Source organism: Sitophilus oryzae, unplaced genomic scaffold (genome assembly GCF_002938485.1).
Source record: "Sitophilus oryzae breed Bouriz unplaced genomic scaffold, Soryzae_2.0 scaffold_496_pilon_pilon, whole genome shotgun sequence".
Taxonomy (NCBI): Eukaryota; Metazoa; Arthropoda; class Insecta; order Coleoptera; family Curculionidae; genus Sitophilus; species Sitophilus oryzae.
The window spans coordinates 52,030-73,590 of NW_022147080.1; the positions used below are offsets into that span (position 1 = coordinate 52,030).

Consider the following 21,561-nt stretch of genomic DNA (forward strand, 5'->3'; position numbering starts at 1 on the left):
TATTTTTTAATATACCGGGTCAAAAGTGGCTCACCTATTTTTATTTTCGAATAAAACTGATTTTAATATGTTGATATGATGACATAAACTAGGATTTATTGACATATTCAATTGTTTTTGGTCTCTTCCTGTTTCACCGAAATGATTACATTTTTGATTTTTTAAAGGCACCCTCGGTGTATTGCTACTTTATTCGATAAAAAATGACACTCTGAATAGAATGACATATCATATGTCAACTTTTGACATTGTCGCTTAAAACAAATCGTATTTTTAAATTTCAATCCAGGGTGTCATGGTGTTGTTAAAAACACTAAGTTTTAATCAAGGAGCCTTGGAAAATATTTTTGATCGTCTAATGGGTTTCGTGTCTTGTCTAGGCCGGTTAAAGATGTACAAACCGTATTTTTAATCGTGCATATGTCAATTTTTTCAAATGGACAAGGGTGACTCATTAGCATATTTGGAAAAAGCATTTTTTTATGAATATATTGATACCACACACTTGGTATTTCGAGTCAAATTGTCGTTATGAACCGCGTGTTACAATTACAATTAAACCATATGCGAAAATGTCAAAAGTTGACATATGATATTTCATTCTATTCAGAGTGTCATTTTCTATCGAATAAAGTAGAAATATACCGAGGGTGCCGTTTAAAAATTAAAAGTTATAGTCATTTCCGGTGACACAGGAAGTGACCAAAAACAATTGAATGCGTCAATCAATCCTAATTTATTTCATATACTAACATACTAAATCTTGTTTTTTTATTTGAAAATATAAAAAAATTATGGGGATGAGCCACTTTTGAGCCGCACCCGGTATAATAAAGACAGTACCGAGTTAAATAAATGTAGTTTTTATTTTATCCACTTCCTATCACCTTCCTTGCTTTAATGGAACAGATTTATGTTTTCTCTAATTTACATAATAAGACATCACTTAACTAGAAAAAAAATTACAACAATCATTTTTTTTTCTCTCCCTGTCGCCGATTCTATTATATCTGTGGAATAGATCCGGTTTTGATTAATATTAGGGGTTGTAAATGTTTGACTAAAATTAATAATTTATTATTAATTTCAAAAATTACGTAATTTCGATTATAAAATTTCTTCTATAACGTGTATTTTATTATGTTTATCCTTTTCGGACTCTAAGACGTTTTTTCTAAACTTTTATGTAAAAAACCTGTCCTAAATCTTAATAAAATATAAAAACGTTTAAATACGATATATTTTTAATTTACTTATAGCTTCATTAAAATAAAAAAATTACCCGGCTATGATACGGAGAGTTCAGGTGTACTTGAGAAACGAAAGACAGTGTTGTGTTTCTCGGCAGAGTCGTCAGGGAACGACCGTTACGACAGAGACAACCTATCTATCGCTCGTGTCGCACTCGTTATAACCTAAAACAATAACACAACAATAACAAGACAGTGTCTGACCGCATGTTCCAGCTATTTATGAATGAGATGCTCAGTCTATATTTTATTTTAAGTCTATGTTTACAACGCAGTTGAAAATAGCCATATGTTATTCTGAAAAGCCTGACCTTATGCTGAACAGTCTAACGTTGTGCTGAAGAGTCATGTAGAAGAATGTAGAATATTTAGGAGGGGAGTTAATCACCGCGACCTTATAGATCTATTGTGTGTTCCCCTTTCTTGAGTTATAACGAGTTATAACTCATCATAGTCTCATGGCTTTAATAAAAGCCAGTATCTGAGGCGGCTCCACAGCCACAGCAGGAGGCCAGCTCTCCTTCCTCGACATCAGCCGTACCAAAGTACATGGCACGAATGGTCGTCGTCTCGGCTTACTTAGTGATAAGGTGTTCTGGTGGTTCCCCATTTTCCCCACAGAATTGTTTCTCAGCTTCAGCCTACTGAGGTGTTCATTGAGGAGACGGTGTCCTGTTTGAAACCCCGTGACAATCCGAAGACTGTTTTTACTTAAATCAAGGAAAACCTTTGATTTTTCTCGGTCGTAAGTTCTGAGAGACTTTTTCGAGTGTCTTAGACCCTTTTAGACCGTTGGAGGACACCCATTCCAAGTTACGGATGGAGTCTTCCAGATTCTTCAGTTCCGCTTTCAGTTTGAGAAGAGTCAGAAGTTTCGGAAGAGTCATACGTTATAATAAAGAGTCATATATTATGCTGAAGAGTCAGACAAAATAGTGAAGAGTCATTCGTTACAATAAAGAGTTTGGCTTTCTGCCCAAAAGTCAGGCTTTATGTTAAGGAGTCTGACGTTGTGATGAAAAGTCAGATAGTATAGTAGAGTCATATATTATGCTTAAGAATCAAAATTTATGCTGAAAAATCCGACGTTTGGAAGAATCATTTGTTATGCTGAAGTCAGACATTTTGCTGAAGTCAGACATTGTGCTTAAGAGTCAAGAATAATGTCATTCTAAAAAGTCAAATTTTGTTTTAAAGAATCAGACAAAATTGTTTAAGAGTCATTTGTTATACTGAAAAGTTAGGCTTTATACTAAACGACAGAGTTTATGCTGAAGAGTCTGACGTTGTACTGAAGAGACAGACCTGTAAATATGAAGTTCTGAAGGATCAGATATAATGTTGAAAAGTCACTAAATAGTCAGATTTGCGTAGTGTTACGGACTCATATAATTAAATCAGAAATTATACCAAAATAAAACAATCAATAATTATAAAATTCACTTGATATTTACTTGCACTTTTACTCATATTTACAACTTGTCAAAAATAATTAGGATACGTCATTTTGACTTTCGTGTTAGTATTTTTGTTATTCGATAATTTATTAAACAATTTTAAAATTATTGTCGATATCAGTCTAAAAATATATTTTATTTTTAATTATTACATCTGCGCATCACGTAAACCCGCTAATAGCGTTTTCAAATCAAATTTACTGTTGATACACTAATGTACAAAACAGATACCTATAACCAAAGATAATTCTACTACGAATAGATAACCCACGTAAATGGAACGGCTGGAACCGGCCAAAAGACATCAATGCACACGTAAACTTTAATATTTCGTGCGGAAACCCTCCTGAACGAGACGCGACGTTGTCAATAACTCTATTTTAGAAGAGATCTATTTAGTTAGAACATTATATTGAATTTGACATTAATCTTTGGACTTTTTTTTGGAAATACGATACAGGTTAACTTGAAATAAAAATACTAACACTAAACATATTTTAATAGATAACAAACTCTACCCAAACTCATTTTTACAAAGAACCAAAATAAAAATTTGTCGAATCTAAAAATTAGTTAAATCAAACGAAATTTTAAATGTATTGACATATAGAGGAGAAAAACATTTACAACAAAGTACTTTTCATTTTGATATTTATTGTTATGTACAGGGTGTCCCATTTTCGTGTGTTTTACAGGGTTTCTCATTTTTTATGAGTAGAGGTACAAAAATGAGGTTTTCACTATTTAGTATTTTATTATTTTTTCATTTGATTTGCCTTGCTATTGGCTTTCAAAAAATATAATTAGGTACTCTATATATTATATTAATTTTTATAAATAAGGTAAAAAATGAATTATTTAACTTTTTAACATATGCCGCTTGTTTGAATTGGGTAATCAACACAATCGAATAATTTATTCGACGTCAAATTTTGGTTATTGGTTATTATACATTATTATATTATATCAACTTTTGACATTTTTGTTTAAAAAATCGTATTTTAAATTTCAGTCTAGAGTAAGCCACTTTTTATTAACACCCGGTATATTAAAATACCAAAAATACATTAAAAAAAAGATTATTAATTTGCAACTATTGAAATAAAATTTAAGGCTTTTGAAACGTTTTAGAATCGCCCTGAGATTTTCTTAAGCACATGTATATTATTAATTAATAGATTTCTGGGTATTTCCCCACTAGCACTGTGAGAAAATCTACAAAATAAACTAGTTATTTAAAAAAAATAGATTATTTTCCTGTTTATATTATATTTATATTATTATGATTCTTTTTCCGATATTTATTATTTATATTTATATTTTGATATCAAATCTAAAGGTATAGATAATATTTTTAAATAATTAGATTTTTATTTATGTAAAAAAAGTAAATTTATGTATATACATACATATTTAAAACCCGTAATTAGTTCCTTAAATTTTATATAAACCTCTTTATTAGTTTCCTAATTTTTTAAAAATCTAGTACTGAACACGTTTGCAAATTTCTCTTAAAACACAAAGTAATATTTTCCAACTTAATAAATAGAAATTATAGATATGTATCACCTAAATGTTTTGCCATATTTTCCCTTACTTAATGTACAAAAAATATGTAGTTTGGGTTGACTTGAAATCGATTAATTAAGAACTGATAGGCTTGTCCGAATTTAAAATCCAACGTTCGCATATACCTGGATTTTTATATGGAAACCTAAACATTTTTAAATTAGGATGTCCCTCCTTGATAGTCTGCAATCTGCAATCGTAATATTGACATACATTGCCCGACATATTTTAAAACTTAAATCAAAATATAATAATTCAAAATAATAAAGCAAAATCAACAATTGAAAATATAAAAAATGAGCACACCACGAAGCCTTCAAAACGATGTCCGGGGGAATACGGAAATACGGAAGGCTTTGATGATCGCCGTCTGGCCGCCGCGCGTACCGGTAGCATTTGGCGTACGATTTGGCAACATAGACAAGCAAGGAATCGGTTTTTAACGTTGCGACGCCTCGATGGATCCCGGCTCAAAAAGCCGGGCTCCTTTTTGGTTCCAAAAATTTTACACGGGATGGGTTTTCTATTGTGTTAACTATAATATTCTTTGCTATAACCCATCTTTATGGACATCTTTACTTAAAGGCTATATAATATTATGGGATATAAATTTTCGAAATATGCCATATATACGAATATAAAATGTATTTCTTAGTTTTAATGTTAATAATAAAAATATACCTAATGCCCTTTAATATTTTCTATAAAATAACGTAAACATATTTAAAACTTTTTTTTTAAGTCTGGGATATTAATTTTTATATATTTATTATTATATATCTATAGCAAACTTTTTACATTAAAGAGCTACATAAATGTGTTTTACTTAAATTAATACTTATAATCCAATATTACTTTTTAAATTAGTATTTATACTGTTTTAAAAGTTTTATATAGAGAGAAAACTAATGAAAACATTATTTGAAACTTCAACACGAAAGAATCACATAGTCAATACTTGATATAAAGCGCTATTCAATGTTTATTTATATTATTTCTTGTCTATTTTAAAACTGGATTTATGCAGAGTCAGAGTGTGTAAATATGGAAAGGCTCTAACGGGCAAACGAAGCACTTTTGAATAGAGGTAAAATGAACTTATTTTTATTCCAAAAATACGTAATATTATAATAGTATGTATGTAGTATATGTACATACGTACTTATACTCAGTATGTACTCAGCCGGTGCTGCCACCATCGGAGAATATCGTAAACAACTAGTATATACAAGTACACGGGTTTAAATAGCCAGTATACGAAAAATTTATTATATCATAATCATTCTAAAAGGATTAGGAAGTATAATTTGTGAAATTCCTAAAAATAAAAATATTTTGATATTTTCAGAAGTTTAACTTGTATTATAATTTATTATTCCAGCTAAAAAACTGTTTAGATGAGTTCAACTATGGTAGCGGACATAGTTTTAATCACCGATTTTGCTAGTGGGATCATAATTTCGGCTATAACGAACTTTAATTTTTTAAAGGTATATAATTATAATTTTATAAGATGTTCATAAAACATTTAATCACTAGTCGACCAAAAAAAAGTATACCATTAATATTGCAAAATTATATTTTATCCTCTCATAGTATTTCTATTTAATTTTTTGATTATGTAACGAGCACTTTGTTTACTCACTTGTTTCGTCGAACTACTTGAATCAATTTTTGCTGTTGATCAAATCGGTGTGAGAAACTATGAAGCTGTAAAATGTTGTTTCAGGAGAATTGAATATCCGGGAAAGTTAAGTTATTGAATGTTATTGCATCCAACAATGCCCTAAACGCTCTCCTTTACGCGTTAACATTTTTTGGCAATTTTATTAACATTTCAAATTGTCCATAAATGGCAATTTTATTAACATTTGAAATACTACCCGAAACAGCGTTAAATCACATAAACTTCGTACCTGAGTGTTTTATAATTTCAATAACTGCTCTAGCAAAAAACTAAAATACTTAAATATTATGACAAAGCCACGATTTATATATTATTTTAAAGCGATCGACATTAGGGCAGCGTGAAATACATACTGATAATTCTGATTTCTGTCGTTGAAGCGCTGCGGTCGGAATTTGTTGAAATTAACTAAAATACCTTAAAAAAAATTAAAATTTAGATAGATAGAAAATTAAAAAACAAACGAGTATTTGCAAACGCAGGCCCAAATTCAATAAAAATCAAAATTTTTCCTGCGAAAATCAGGTTTTTTTCACTGAAAAGGTATTTTTTGATTTATCACCAGTCATTGTCAAGCTGACAATATACAGGGTGTTTTCGAATTAGTCTAAAAAAATTATGGTGTGATTCCTCATGTGTTCTTAAAACAATTTTTATATAATCATTAGGTCTAAAGTACTTCCTTTCTGATCTACAGGGTGTTAAAAATTTAAAAAAAATCGATTTTTTTGCTTAACATAAATGGTACACCACTGCTTTTTTAAAGAAAATATATTTTTTTCTTGACTGGCCATCCTTTTTCAACAAAATTGATCTTTTGAGTTTTTCTTGATCATCAATTAAGAGCCCGCCTTAATTCGTTTTCTAACGATTTTTTATTTTTTAGATTAATTAGGAAACACCCTGTATATGCATATCACAAGCAACCAAATAAACTAGTAACCTCTAAAAATTATTTTTCCTACCACTAGCGACATACCGTGTTTTTAGTGTGTACTAAATTATTTTATCCAAATTTCACCATATAAGCTTCCAGGCAATGATGTGGACTCGCTGCCGTTTCTATACAGGGTGTTCCAGAAATAAGTGCAAGTATTTTAAGGGGTGGTAGATCTGGTTAAAAGATTTTTTTTTTCTTTACCGTTTTTCAAGTAAGCCCAAAAAACCGAGTTATTTTACTTTGAAAAATTAAACAAAAAATGCTTTTTCGTTTAAATTTTGAGAACCACTGGATCTTTTCTGGATTTTTCTTGCTACTACCTATGTTGCCATATTATCAAGATATTATGTTTTTTAACTTACACTAAAAAAATGTCCAAATTTTTTTTAATTATTTTAATTTTCTATCTATCTAAAAAGCCTTTACTTACTACAAAATAAAAGAGCCCCCTTTAACCATCTGCAAATATATTCACACATCCCTACAACCTCCCCATAATTTTTCATAAAAGACATTAAAACATTCTCCTCAAAATCCATTTCTAGAAATTCTTTTACAACCTTGGCGTCGTTCTTTTTTTAATTAATTCCTTTTCTATAGCCAAGTTTCCACCGAGCAGCCTAAGAAAATTAAGCTGCTTTATAATTTGCTCGGTTAAGTAATAGAAGAAGGGGAAATAGAAGAAAATACGGAAAAGAAACGTCGTCGTGGAAAGAGATGAAGAGTTTTCAGAAAAGTTTTTCCCTGTCTAATTAATACCGTTAATTCCGAGAGTAAAGATGAAATTTGGCGGCAGACAGTAACCAGTGGCGTGTCCTCAATAAGTAAACTGCACATGTGCACGTGAACATCTAAATTTATTGCTTTTTCTTACAAAAATAATTTAAATTTGATCATTCTTTCATTAATAATTCTATTTATTCCAAAAACGACTCTTCGTTAACTTAATCTCAAAAAATGAGGCAAAGAAAATAAAGGGATAGAAGGTAATGAAAAAGCAAACGATCTAGCTAGAAAGGGAGCGAACACTACACTAACTGGACTAGAACCGTTCTGCTTCTCAAGTGAAAACCAACTTAAAGCGGAACTCAAGAACCTGGAAGACTCCATCTGCAACCTGTGATGGGAGTCCTTCAACGGTCTAAGACACTAGAAGAAATTTCTTAGAACTTGCAACCGAAAAAAATCAAATATTTTCGTTGATTTTAGTAAGAACAATATTCAAATTGTCACGGGGTTTTTAACAGGACGCTGTTTCCTCAATGAACATCTCAGTTAGCTAAAAAACTACTGTGAATGCAGATTCTATGAGGAAAGTGGGTAAACACCAGCACTGAGTGCGCCGAGACGACAACCATTCATGCCATAAATAAAAGAGAACTAACCTCTAGTGATGTGTCGGTATTTGAGTAACGCGCAACGAATCAGGAATCTGTTACTGAAGAACGACGATCATAATAAGTATAAATTATTTATAATTTGCAAATAAATTATTTATAATCGCTCTTGGAGTTAGCTCGAACCGCAGTAACCGCATAGCGCCGAATTTCGCTCCAGCCGTCGCGCTACTAGGGTTGCGATTTCGTCGGTCGCGAACGGTAGTAACTGGAACTGGTAAGTACGTAGCGTCGCGCGATCTCGACCGCTTCGTCTGTCGCGAAGAGATGTAAGTGGTAACGACCTAATACCGCGACATATTTTGCTCCAGTGCCGGTGGTCGCGCGACTGCTGGAGCGCTCGTAGGATCGAGTTTTCGTCGGTCGCGACTACGAATAGTAGCTGGAACTGTTAAGCACGTCGCGCTTTGATCGGTCGTTGTTTTTGATTGATAATAAATACATGTTAGGTATATTAGATAGTTACAATAAATAAACACCGATACATTAGATAGTTACAAATATGACCGAAAAAAGCAACATATGTCGACGACATTGTCATCAACTTTGTTACTATTTTATAAATATAATCGAGAATTAGAGTTACGTAATCTGCAAAGAAAAATAAAGAAAAAGAAACCCGGGTCTCCACCAAAGCAACATATGTCGACGACATTGTCATCAACTTTTGTTACTATTTTTATAAATATTGTCGAGAAATGTAAATCGTACCTACCAAAGAAATATTGTTGCTCGACTTAATTTTTCGACTAAAGAGCAAAAGTTTATTTAGTGTTTATCAACATGTGGAACGACGAGGATATAATTATAATCTCAGCCGCATTCCTTATTATTTCGCGAAATGAGCGTCGTCAAGCCAGACGGCAACGTCGTTTTTGGATACGTCCTAACCTCCGGAAGAGAAATTTATATAGTGGTAGTGACTCATTTATAGTATAGTATTATATAGTGGTAGTGCTCACTGATCTTTGTATAGATGACTCTAAACTAGTTGCAATAACATTCCAGGCATCATACTTTATATTTCTGTTCTTATACCAAGTATGCTTAGTCTTAGTGTCCCAAATTTCGGGGTGGGCTTGATACTTTTCAATCACATTTCTTGTTTTATCATTGCTCCACTCCATACCAAATTTATTTTTAGCAAAGTTATCTCTTGACGATACAAGTTTAGAGTACAAATGGCAAAATATACCCGATAAAGTTTCTGATAGGAGTTGATTCGGTGGAGATCGTTTGTAAACATTGTCGTCGACACGATTTTTTTTTTGATGTGTATTGACGTGTATTCTTGATTCTTGACGTGTATCAGAAGAATATAAATCTAAATATTATTGGAAAAATATACAACTTATAAAAAGCTATTCTTCAGTATGAAGAAAAGATGGCGAATAAAAAGTATTGAATACCAATAAATTATATTATTTTATATTTTTTATTTAATAGTTTTATTTTCAAAATTAAAAGCTAACATAACTAAATTCTTCTAGCCATCTGCATGTTGTTTATTGTTTACAAATTTGGGGGGTTTATGAATTGTTATTGTTTATGAATTTGCACGGATACAGAGATAACGGCAGGGAGAGGAATAGGTAGTTCTTCTGAAGTCAGTTATAATAGATTGGGACTTTTAATTTCGGCACTGTTTTTGTCGGTGTCGGCTGGACAAAGAGCCTCAGTACTTCCAACTGACTTCGGAAATACTAGGTATACAGTGACCAGAAATAATGCATAAGCAGGAATTAATAAAATAGCGACACTTTGGAAGCCGGAGGCTCGGTTACAAAATCGCGGTATTTTGTCGCGGTGTTTCTCTGGAACGGTTGCTATTGTAACGCGACTAATGTGGAACCGGTATTCCCATCACTACAGTTCGTTTGCTGGATCTGTGTCTATGAAAGGAATGCGGACAAAAAACATTTAAATAAACAGCAATATATTTTATACGTCGACTTGACGAGTACGTCACCGCAAATCGCTCCGCCCACTCATTTTGTTGGCTAATTTGTCGAATTTTTATTTTTATTGATGGGACGCGTCGTCTAATTTTTTACGAAAAACATCGAGAGCATATCGTTTCCCCTCTCACGGATACCCCGTAGCTACAGAACGGACAGACATACTGTACTTACCTCTGTAAAACCGTCTTAGATACTAGCTTTTGCCAAAGCCCTTAGATTGTATCATGAGTTATAACCCATGAACTAGGGACACAATAGATATATAAGCATAAGTAAGAGTAATAGACTTGACTCAATTAACAAAAGAGAAAGAAGAACCAGATGGCGAGATTGAGGATGATTTACAATTATCCACTCTATTACGTACTAACATAGGTTACCCTGACCCTGACCAATTTAAAATTCTTGTCGTTTAGTATTATTCTTACAGTTTTGAAATTAAAAAAAAACATAATATTATTTAAAAAGATGATTTTTATAAATTACGGCTGTTACCGTAATATTACCGGTATTTTGAGATCACTATACACGCCACTGAGTGCCAGTAACTCGTTTGGCGGGGGATGCATTCGACCGTCGAAACGTCGTTTTATTAGAAGAAAGAAAAATTTCCGACTAGGCATTTAGTAAATTAAAGGGTTTTACGGCGGATGATGGATTTATTTGAACGTTTCAGTTGGATTTGATAGAGAGAGAAAAAACTAAAAAACGATTACTTTTTGCAGATTGTCCGGATTGCCCGACCAACTGCAGCTATGACGGACAAATTGGAAATCCCTGCAAATGTTTGACAGGAAAAAGCGACGTATTTGGTAAGTATTAAGTCCGTTACTTAAAAATGTAGCATTTGTCATTTGAAGCACAGTTGGACGATAATTCTAGTACATGACATTAGTCTTAGTCCAAGATCCCTGAGCGATCTGACTTATTTTTACAAGAATGAAACTTTAGGCTCTCAGTGGTGCTCTCATGTGATTTGAATACCGGCGTGTTTGGGGAGTTCGCCCTGTGACGCCTTGGCAGTTACCGGATAAGAAAGATAACTAAAAATAAGAGTTACTTAACTTAAATTTGTATTTCTGATTTTTGTATAAATATTGTAAAATATTACTCTTAAGTAGAATCAAAAGTATCAGACACTTTCCATGGACCTGACCTTTCATCAGGCGACAGCAAATCAAAAAGTGGATTTTTGATAAAGATAGACTTTATCAAAGTTCCGCTCAAAAAATAAAGAACTTTACTTATTTTTACATGTCTGATTTTTACCAGCTATTATAGTCTTTAATAAAATCTATCTTTACCAAAGATCCACTTGTTTATTTGCTATCGTCTGATAAAAGTTCAGATCCATGGAAAGTGTCTTATACTTTTGATACTACTTTAGAGTAACATTCTACAATATTTATACAAAAAATCTGCCATACAAATTTAAGTTAAGTAATTCTTAATTTTAGTTACCTTTCTCACCCTGTATCTGCCAAGGTATCACAGGGCGAACTCCCCAAACACGCCGGTATTCAAACCACATGAGAGCACTACTGTGAGCCTAAGGTTTCAACCTTGTAAAAATAAGTTATGTCAGGTCGCTCTGGGATCTTACTCTTTCTATGAAGATAATCTTTCAATCAAGATTGCTAAAATGCCGAAATTTGCAAAGCTTATCTATTTATATTTAACACGTTATAAATAATCTTATCTATTATTTATATTATTTTATTGAGGGATAACCTCAAAAAAATGTTGTCTGTGCAAGTTGCTGTATAATAATATTATTTTGTTTTAGGCCAAAATGGACTTCTTGCTACACTTCACTTAGGAAATCTTCCTAACCTGCCCCCAAACGATCTGAAATATTACATCAAAACTCAAGTAAGTACTATATTTTACTACATATTCAAATGCCACATACGGGGTGTTTCTTAATGATATGCTAATATTTAATGAGGTGATTCTTGGGCCCAGTTCATAGATAAAAGACTTATAATATTAAATAGATAGGCAACTTATAATACATTTCAATTTTATTATACAAAGGCGCCCCTGGTAGTCGGAGGAAGAAACACTAGAAGATGAGAGGGATGCGAGGAAGGGGGGTTGTTTTAGTTAATTTAAAAAAAAATTAGACATACATGTAAGAACACTTTGTGTGCTTTTAATTAGGTCGAACATAAACGATAAATCAACTTAATTAAAAGCATACAAAGTGTTCTTATATGTCGGATATTAATTTAAAAAATATTAAAAAGACTAGTAATAGTACATATTAAGTTGTTACAGTTACATATAATTTAATCTTTGGCGGTTTTCACCAAATAGCAGACAGTTTTACATAATTTTCCTTCCTTTGAAGTGAATTGGAAACGGCTATATAATTTTGGTGTAGGCAAGATTCCCAGTTTGTTTCCGTTTGAGACCTGAAATAATAAAAACAAATTAAATTAGATTTAATCATCTGCTGATCATGCTAATATAACGCAACGCTCGTCCTTAATTCCTTACATAAATTTCCACTAAATTCTTTCCACCGTAAAAAAATTAAATAACTGCTCAGCAATTAGCATTTATTAGCAGTACTAATTTAAAAAATCTATAACTGTAAGTAGATATATTTAATTTACTTACCTTTATATCCTTCGGAAACCCGGTGTACAACAATTAAACTCCATGATAAAAAATAACTAAGAGTCTATACAAAACACAAATTGTCCCACCATTTTTAAAAAACATTGTCTAAAACAGAATCCATTGCCAAAAAATCTGAAGTAATTTAATTTTACAATAATTACACAAATCAAAACGAAATCAAACCGTAAAATCCCAACAAAAGCGTCTCTGAGTGTCAGTTATAAACATAGATAAAAGAAAATAATCTTTTATTAAGGTAGATATGAAACTTAATAGTAAAATTTTGGGTCTAAGCGCCCCTCCGTGTTCTTAGTAGAAACTACGTTTAACCCAGCGCCTTCGCCTTTTCTGCTGTAAATATTTTTTATGTTTATATTTGATTTTAAAGGATTTAGTTTTAAAGTTACACTGATATATTAGTATATCAGAGTAACTTTAATAAAACATAAGAATATTGTAGTGTAACAACCCAAATTCGTCAACAAAGTTGAAGAGGTAATATTTTGGCCAACTGTATAACAAGAAATTTAAATGAAAGAAAGGAACCTACGTTGTGTTAAATATTTTTTTATTATGATTACCTCGGATGCGCCTCGACAAAGCAATATTTTGGGAAATTTGAGGAGAATAGGTTATGTAAATAAAACGCTAAATTTGTAAATAGCCCTACTTATTTTATTAAATGAAATGAAAGGAGTGCCGTACTCTGCCTGGAATTCACATGTAAAAGAGCACGGCAGAGAAAACCATGATCACTATTCCAGAGAATCTAACTATGCTGTTCTGAACTTAAATAATAGAGAAATAATAATATAGAAACTGTCTTCATACCTGGGTTTATAGTTTAATACATTCAAAACATGCCACATTTATATCGTTCAAAACTGAAGAGTTTTTTGTTAGTTTAACGGGTCCCCACCCGTAGGTACGAAGTCCCTTGTTGCGGAATCGACGCTAAAGTTGAAGGTTTGGCGCCAATATCTTATAATTTAATAAATTGTAAGTTATTCTATGAATTATTTTATTTATTGTTTTTGTTCGCCCTTTTCCGAGCTAAGATATTCACCCATGCAAGGTCGAAAATTGTTAGTATACTCAACAAGGCTCTTATTCTCACAAACCACAAACATCGGCACGAAGGAACAGTAACGATTTTATTTAGATTACTTTTAAACTGAAATTATTTACAGCATAAATAGATTCCATTAAATGCATACACATGTTATATATTGTCTATGTCAGATCAAATGAATGAGGAATAACTTTAGAAGAAAATTACAACAAAAAAACAAAATAATATGAGTTAGTTAACATTAGTTAAATAATGAGAAAACATTTACTTTACCTTTAATAACATTCTTTGTCACAAAACTTACGAACCAAAATAATATCAATGCGTCTCGAACGGTAGTCTATAAGCTATTATCTAACAACTATCACCTCTGTTCGTCGCCTGATTTCCCTCTCCCTAGTTTGTGAATAATATTTTAAAAATCAATAATTTTGTTTATGTATACAGAGTGTCTTAAAAATGAATGTTTTGAATTTAAATAAATATGTCTATTTTTAAATAGGCGGTTCATCTCAGACGCCCCTTTGGAAGATTTTCGAAAGACTAATGCCAGGGAGAGAGAAAGTCTTTCAACATCCCAATTATACATGAGTTATTATATTATGTGTGTATAAGTGCTGGATAGTCAATATATAAATATTTCGGATGACAACAAAGGATACTATTGACCATTGACAATATCAACAATACTAAAGTATACATACAACCAAATACAAATTGTCAAACATCAAGTCCAAACAGATAGAAAAATACAATGTAAAAATAAAAAAATAATTGTGTAGTTAAATAATTAAAAATGATTAAATAATTGTATAGAATAAATAATTGAATATTTGACTAATATATATTTGACTAATTTAATATATGACTAGCATAAAATGAAATTTGACTATTTAGCATTTTTTTAAGTATAGATTCTATTTGAACATTCACATTTTAGTTTTAAAACAGATGTCATTTTATTTATTTATTTTTTTAGTTTTAATTTAAATAAGTAATAGTTAAATGTAACTAGTTTCTAAAAGTAGTTTTTAAATAAAAGGTGACTTTGACATTCAATAAGTTAGTTTACGTTTACTTATGACGGTTATGATTTTATATACACATACACACAGCCTCCCACAACTGAAGTTGAGATATAAAACTGAAGTACAGTTTGAAAAGTGGAAAGAACAAAGTGGATTTAAGCCAGGAAAGCCTTGTCTTGATCTTTTGTATAAAACGGCATACGACAGTTTACCAGTAAACAAATTACCTATAGGACGCAGCCCTTGGATAATAGAATTAGACTATATGAATTATATCAATGCAGCAAACAAAATTACAAAGAAAATATAGAGTTTATTGAATCCATACAAATACATAAGAAATCACCAATAAAGGTACACCTACATTAACACTAGTTGAGAGTTTCGTGGCATACGACTCAGATATATGCATCTTATAAAGAATAGAAATACCTAAAGTACAAATAAATTCCCTCCACTAGATGATCACGGCCCATATGAAAAGAACGTCAATTAACCTTTAATGACGATATTTAGCACAGATCGAACCAAACCAAACTATAGGTGTACAGATAAGTATCGCTGATAAACCAGAAGCAAAACAATTAGTATGTTTCGGCCATATGAAAAGAATATCAATCGAAAGACTTGTGACATAATGCAAGAGGGGACAGAAAATTGTAGAACAAAGATATCCTTCGACAAGATGCTATCATTAGAAAAAAAATATTAAAGAATGATCATGTCAAAATAGAAGAATATGGCTACCTAATAATGACAAACGACTATCAATGCTGTAGAGAGCCCACATGCATATGCATATAAATTGCCCATCCGCCCCTAAACTATCATTCCCTAGAATATTCCTCAGCGCCAACAGAAGACGTCGATGTTGGTACCATGTCCGAGCTCGTGGAACCAACAACTCGAGTGTCTCAATGCAGTACCTCGTTTCATTTTTGATACAACTTTCCAGGATGTCCAACATGCCTAATTTTACATTAAATGGTTATTATTTATTTTTATTTTTTTTCTAATTAATTATTATTTTATAGAACCGAAATATCAATGCTTTATTACCCAATAAAATATTTTGAATTATTTTTGTGAAGATATTGCATTTTTTTTTAAATAATAATAAAATTTTATTAAAAAAATCATACGAGGCCCCGCCCTGCGACCCTCGAACTGTAGCTTCAAAAATGAATAACGTTGCTGATTCAGGTCTGCTGGTTGATGCACAACAGAGCATCGGTGGATGTTCTTCGTATCGTTGGATACTGAGGGCGCGCCGAAGGTGGCAGTGTGATCCGGTTCGAACACTGCATTCCTACGAAAGTCATCCGCATCCAAACCACTAGAGAGGACATATCCGCATATTCTGTAACATGATTAAACAGCAGCAGTAACTAGTCCAAGACAAATTTTTTTTTATCCTTTTTTTTTTTAACAAATATAACATGTGAATGTCTCAACAATTTTTTTTTTTAGTGTTTTACTCTTTTGAAATAAAGATCATCAATGAGATTACCAGAGTACTAAAATATAACTTGCCTTTTTTTTTATTCGGTAGATGTACTTAAAATTGTTTGTTTAGTTTAATTATAATACTATAGTTTAGTGATTTTTAACTCTATGGATAATACCATGATTTGTAAAAATGAATAGTTTTCAGGTAAATTAAGGTGTATGAGTTCCTTTAGTTAAGTGTTATATGTATTGTTTAGTTTAATCATAATACCACAGTTTAGTGATAATACTATGATTGCTGAAGAAGTGTTTATTTATATTAGTTTAATCATAATACCACAAGATTAGTGATAATACTATGATACTTGAAAAAGTGTTTGTCTGTTTATTTTATAAAAACACCGTGTATGTTTTTCTATAAATTACAGTGTATGTGTTCCTTTAGCTTTATTTTATCTAAGTATACATTTTTTTTTCGATAATGTCGAATAATATTTTTCAGCCAGCCTAGAGATAAAACTCAATGTTTTTGAGCAGTGAAGCAATTGAGCAAATAAACAAACAAAAATAATTATTTGTCTCTTTTGATGATGTATATTATTATTGATGTTACATTTTTCTAAACATTCTTAAGTTACATTAAGGCAGATACTTTATTTTTTTTAGTAAGCTAATAATCTAAAATAATAATTTATTATAAACCAATTTGATTATTTCATAGTTTGTCACTCAGTTTTTTTTTTAACTCGAAATTTGCTAATTTACTTATTATTCCAGGCCAAACCTTTCATTTCTTTTTCATTTGGATATATCTATTTGTAGTTTAACTTTTTAATATTGTTTTTCTGATAGTTCTATATTAAACTTCTCCAAATAGTGTGAGAATTAAAATTATTTTGATTTTCATTAAGTAGAAAGGTTTTTTAAATCTATTATTATTTTGACTGTGTTAAACAAAATATCAATAAAGAACATTGTAAATTTTTTTGAAAATTAATATAATTCCTGTTTTTCTTACACAGTTTTTTCTAATTTTATTTATTAACTTCAGATTCAAAATGATCATAAATCAGAATCCAGTCGAAAAGGATCGAGCTCATAATCCTCCGCAACTAAGAATCCTGGACAACCATTATCGAAACCAAACATCAATTAAATTACATAGATCTTAACCCTATGCTTTCGGTGATAAGTGTTATTCAGACTATTGAATATTTTGATTAAATTTTCTTTTGGAGAAAAGTTAGAATTAATCCATAATTGACATTTTAGTTTAAACCAGAGAGATTAGATTAGAGATCGAGATTGTAGATTAGCGAGATTAGAGATATGGGAGCCCACCCTCCTCCTCAGTACAGTTCTTATACATTTCAGTTTAATTACTCATAGTTAAATTCATGAGATGCAAGTATGGTGATATATTTTTTTTTATTTAATTTCTGACACAGAAAATACACGGTTAATTCTACCTCAAATCTCCACATTGCCTGTCGAAAAAGCGCATCCTGGTCACGGCACCACTCTGTAGTGTAACAACCCAAATTCGTCAACAAAGTTGAAGAGGTAATATTTTGGCCAACTGTATAACAAGAAATTTAAATGAAAGAAAGGAACCTACGTTGTGTTAAATATTTTTTTATTATGATTACCTCGGATGCGCCTCGACAAAGCAATATTTTGGGAAATTTGAGGAGAATAGGTTATGTAAATAAAACGCTAAATTTGTAAATAGCCCTACTTATTTTATTAAATGAAATGAATGGAGTGCCGTACTCTGCCTGGAATTCACATGTAAAAGAGCACGGCAGAGAAAACCATGATCACTATTCCAGAGAATCTAACTATGCTGTTCTGAACTTAAATAATAGAGAAATAATAATATAGAAACTGTCCTCATACCTAGGTTTATAGTTTAATACATTCAAAACATGCCACATTTATATCGTTCAAAACTGAAGAGTTTTTTGTTAGTTTAACGGGTTGGTATAATTGGAACGAAGTCCCTTGTTGCGGAATCGACGCTAAAGTTGAAGGTTTGGTGCCAATATCTTATGATTTAATAAATTGTAAGTTATTCTATGAATTATTTTATTTATTGTTTTTGTTTGCCCTTATACGAGCTAAGATATTCGCCCATGCAAGGTCGAAAATTGTTAGTACACTCAATAAGGCTCTTATTCTCACAAACCACAAACATCGGCACGAAGGAACAGTAAACGATTTTATTTAGATTAGGTACTTTTAAACTGAAATTATTTACAGCATAAATAGATTCCATTAAATGCATACACATGTTATATATTGTCTTTGTCAGCTCTAATGAATAATGAAAAAGCTTTAGAACAGAATTACAACAAGAAAACAAAATAATATGATTTAGTTAACATTAGTTAAATAATGAGAAAACATTTACTTTACCTTTAATAACATTCTTTGTCACAAAACTTACGAACCAAAATAATATTAATGCGTCTTGAATGGTAGTCTAGAAGCTATTATCTAACAAACATCACCTCTGTTCGTCGCCTGATTTCCCTCTCCCTAGTTTGTGAATAATATTTTAAAAATCAATAATCTTGTTTATGTATACAGAGTGTCTTAAAAATGAATGTTTTGAATTTAAATAAATATGTCTATTTTTAAATAGGCGGTTCATCTCAATATATATATTTTACAGTTTATTAAATATAAATTTTGACTACAAGGTAGAAAGTAAATCACAATATTTGATAAAACTTATAAGTATAGTCTATAAAATGAATAACTTTGAATTTTGACCGTTATTTTTTACCAACATGGCAAATATAAAATCCCTCTATCAAAAAAGTTACTGATATTCTTTAAATTGAGTGCCTGAACGGATCAGATAGGTAACTCTTTTTACTTTCGTGAAATAGAAAAGGAAAATAATAAAACAAGTGACAGTTCTTCCTCTTCTTACAAAAATCAACACGAAATGTCATAATTGTCAAAAGTAAAATGTCATCAGCTTTTGACATTTCTAAATATCAGACCAATGCCGTCTCTAATAGGACAACCTTGGAGTGAGATTTATGATGTCACACTTGTTAGATACTACGTATTAAAAAATATGTTGTAGAATACATCGAAAACATAATTCTTCCTCGTATTTTTGGTTTGTATTTTAAAAATGATATAGTTTACATGAAATATACATAATATACAGTTAATAAATACAATATATACACCTATTTATAGTAATAAATACTTTGGCAAATAAATTATGAATCATACAAATGCAGCAAATGTTTTACAATATACAAATAATGAATTGGTACATAGGATAATGGGTAAAATATAAAATATATTTTAAATTTTGTGGTTTGAAAATCGATCTAATTTAACAAAAAACATTCAATATCTACTAATAGTGATGTATTATTATTTGCATTCACAAAATTTATATGTATATTTTGCAAGTATCAATGTTCAAAAAATTATATTTGCAAATAATACAATATCATAGAAAAAAGGCTATGAAATAAAGATCGCTGAGATCATTTTATAATATATATAAAATTATTCTAAAATTTTTGATTTTCTTCGGATTTCGGGAAAAACGCTGATTAAGTTTTCATTTGGTTTTTCATTATTTTTATTTGGTTTGGGCTAAACCTTCCGGCTAACATTATAGCCTTCATCAGTGTTGTGTCATATGAAAAAAATAGTGTCGAATATAATCCAAAAAATTACATATTGTTCACAATAGTCAATGTAGATATCTTAGTATTGTTTCACAGACTATATACCATTTTTACAGTTAATAAATAATAAAACTATTTCTGACTATGATATTTAAAATTTAGATAGATAGAATATTAAAAAACATACCGGTATTTGCAGACGCAGGCCCAAATTCAATAAAAACCAAAATTTTTCCTGCGAAAATCGGGCTCTTTTCACAGAGAAGGTATTTTTTGATTTATCAACAATCAATTGTCAAGTTGACAATATACAGGGGGTTTTCTAATTAGTCTAAAAAATTGTGGTGTGATTCCTTATGTGTTCTTAAAACAATTTTTATATAACCATTGGGTCTAAAGTACTTCCTTTCTGATCTACAGGGTGTTAAAAGTTAAAAAAAATCGATATTTTGCTTAACATAAATGGTACACTACTGCTTTTTTAAGAAAAATATTTTTCTTGACTGGCCATCCTTTTTCAACAAAATTGATCTTTTGAGTTTTTCTTGTTCATCAAACGGTTGCCGAGAAAAAAATAAATATACTTATTAAGAGCCCGCCTTAAGCCGTTTGCTAACGATTTTTTATTTTTTAGATTAATTAGGAAACACCCTGTATATGCATATCACAGGCAACCAAATAAACTAGTAACCTCTAAAAAATATTTTTCCTACCACTAGCGACATACCGTGTTTTTAGTGAGTACTAAATTATTTTATCAAAATTTTATCATATAAGTTTCCAGGCAATGGTTATAAATCAAATTTTATTGTCAGATAGACATTTGCATTGTTGATATTGACAGTTTTAATATTTTGCGCCTCTGCATCTTGGAGGAAAAACTATTTTTAATGAACTGTCATTTCCATTTAAGTTTCCCAGCTGGCCTAGTTCTTGGGCCTATCTAAGAAAAAAACTTCATATGAATATATGACCTAAACCTCTTAACTTTTGAGATACAGGGTGGTAAAATTTTCTATTTTTTTTTCAGTATATCTCTGATGGTATATTTGATACATGTTTTCCATGCATCAAAATGCTTATTTTTATATACAAAAAATTGTTTTATTTCTTAATTTCCTTCCAGCCGATAAAGAAATTATTTCCACACAACAGTCACTGCATCATAATTTTACAATATATACAGAGTGTTCCATTTAAAAAAAATCACCCCGATCCGCTCACACTTTTTTGAGCCACCCTGTAGTGATTAAATTATTTTCCTGAAATACATCCTAATACACATACTTTATGTTTGCACTTAAACAAAATTTCTAAGTTTTTTATTTTAGGACCTATAGATTCCAGACACACTATTGCCGAACCCTGTATAATATATTTAATTAAAAACACAACTGCAAACAACATTAAGTACCGTGCTGTAAAACCCTTAATTTAGAAAATCAGGAATAAATAGAA

General features: G+C 30.9%; 1 protein-coding gene across 1 annotated transcript in view; it reads left to right on the forward strand.

Moving 5' to 3' along the window:
- The window catches only part of LOC115886766 (adhesion G protein-coupled receptor B3-like), a 170,664-nt gene that overhangs the window by 15,298 nt on the left and 133,805 nt on the right, over positions 1-21,561 (forward strand). The window contains exons 2-3 of the mRNA XM_030906050.1: positions 10,987-11,073; positions 12,048-12,133. The gene's annotated coding sequence lies outside the window, so the exon portion shown is untranslated. The remainder of the gene's footprint in view (positions 1-10,986; positions 11,074-12,047; positions 12,134-21,561) is intronic.